The sequence below is a fragment of the Vespa mandarinia genome, chromosome 1 (genome assembly GCF_050613455.1).
Source record: "Vespa mandarinia isolate Hongniang chromosome 1, ASM5061345v1, whole genome shotgun sequence".
Classification (NCBI taxonomy): Eukaryota; Metazoa; Arthropoda; class Insecta; order Hymenoptera; family Vespidae; genus Vespa; species Vespa mandarinia.
This window is the reverse complement of record NC_140810.1, coordinates 4,070,001-4,072,500: the sequence shown is the minus strand read 5'-3', so window position 1 is coordinate 4,072,500 and position 2,500 is coordinate 4,070,001.

Sequence of the window (2,500 nt, the reverse complement as noted above, 5' to 3'; positions counted from 1 at the left end):
ATTAAGTAGAACGTATAGATACTTCGTGGAGCTCGACGATCGATAGGCAGTAGCTTTCCTTCTCCGCCCTCTTTGCCGAGAGATCAAGGCGGAATGGCCTTTTATTAATAACCAAGCTTGCCTATCCGAAATGTAATCTCGTAAATAGTAGATCGTTTATAACGAAAGCTCGCAGCAACAACGGTGTTACCGATGGTGGTATCAATGGTGTTGGTGGTTTCGGTGATGTTGATGCTCGTGGTAGTGATGCTCATGGTGTTAAATCGCAAGAACGCTAGAAGGGAAACTTCCTTCCTCGAAGAGAAACTTCTCGTGTGTCTCTCTACTTAGATCGTACTCTCTTTGAATAACGCCTAACGAACTCGAACGTTCCTCAACGTAAAGTGATATCTTCGGTTGGACGAAAGCTGAGTTCTTTCAAGAAACCCTTATATACTCTAAGAAGTTGAATAAGTAAACGTTTTTAACGAGTCTATTCGCGATAATCATGAGAGAAAACGAATAAATACTAGTACGTAATACTTTTGACGAGTTATATAAAAGAAAAATTAATCGAGTCTATTTTAATAAACAATGGAAAAATATCAAGGAAGAATTGTTTACAATCGATAATGTATTTTCTGTTTTTTTTTTTTTCTTTTTTTTTTTTTTATTTTTTTTTCTCACACAAACGGTCCAAGAACCATTTAAATATATATTTGATGCCTTTATATATTCGATATTTCAATTTTCAAATAGAGACAAATTAAGAATCTTCTACTTAGAGTATATATTTTATTTACCTTGTACGAGAACTCCGTTTCCTTTCATCGCACGATTGCACAATTCCCTTTGCCGATGCTTTTATTTACATAGAAAATATCGCGTATCCTTGCGTCGTAATTCCTCGAACGTCCTTGTTACGAGACTGACGGCTGGTTTCTATTTCATGCGGTGATCTTTCGGAACACGTAAAGGTGATATATCCATCATAAACTGATATCTTTTCAATAATTTCGCAATATTTTTCATTGGATTTTTTTCTTTTTTTACATATATATATATATATTCTGAATGATTTCTCTTTATCAATAAAAAAAAAAAAAAAAAAAAAAAAAAGAGAGAAGAAAAAAAAAGAAAGAAAGGGAAAAAAAATTTCTAACGTTTCTAAGAGTTCATAGAGATCGAGTTGAAGAACCACTGGTCTAATCATTGATGGCGTTCAACGCAGCAGGCATCACGTTTATCCCTTTAACCGTACGCGTTTGATCCGTAAAGGTGCTTTCGTATCCTGCTGCCGCCATCGTTTGTTACATGCTGGATAGGTATCAATTACGCGAATATTCGCGATTGATTGTACATTGGCACCACTGGCATCGCCGTCAGCGTCGGCGTCAGCGATAGAAAGAGAGAAAGAGAGATCGAACCTTCGTAAAAGGCCTCGATCCGATCGACGATGATTCACGAACGTTCCCATGCTGTCCAAACAGAATCCACGTTACTTTGCTATCAGGAAATGAGCTGCTTCCTCGCGAGAATTCAACGAGTTACGTGTTAGCGATGGGATTAATTAACGGTCTTAGTAATACCTGATGTAACGAGTAATGAATTGAAAGAAAATGAGTATATTGAGTTTGATAGGATATAGAGAGAGAGAGAGAGAGAGAGAGAGAGAAAGGACAAAAAAAAACAAACAAAACAAAGAAAGAAAAACAAAAGCGTAGGAAAAATGATAAAAGAGAAAATATTGATGGGAGAATAATTTTGTAATTAATCAAATATCAAAGTATCGAAGTTATATACGACGATCGTATAAACTTTTAAAAAGAATAATTACATCAGGAATATATACATTTCTTATACATTAGAAGAAAATCAGATAAATATTGTAAAACTATTATTAATCTTCTGACATTTTATGGAACATACGACGATGAAATCCACCTTAGGCATATTAATCCTTCATAGATCGAAGAAGCTCGACGTATCCGCGAAATGAACTGACACTGTTGATATCTTCTTTCCTTTAGCGAAGAGCATACGTAAATCATACTCTTTGTATGAGCGCCGATCATTTCTAACGATCTTAAAGATGAAAAGATTTCTACGATACAATGTATGTACATATGTACGTATGTATTTGTTTCTTCCACGCCTTGCCATCGTAAAGAAAAAAAAAAAAAAAAGAAAAAAAAGAAAGAAGAAAAAAAATCCAAAATAAAAAATAAACTTTTTCCACAAATATCAAAAGATATATAAAAAAAAAAAAAAAAAAAAAAAAAAAATAAGTGATCTCTTTTAACACATCCAATATAAAAATATGGATCTAAGATTGGTAAGGTCTTCCAATACGATAAGGTCGACCTTTTACTCGTAAACAGTGAGAAACTTAGCAAGATCTTTTTGACCCTCTTTCATGTAACTTCTTAACTCCCTTCTCCACGTTTCACAACCCTTCTTACTTTCTTTCGTCCGATGGATAATCGAATCTAACGATCTCGAGACATAAAACGACTCGAGC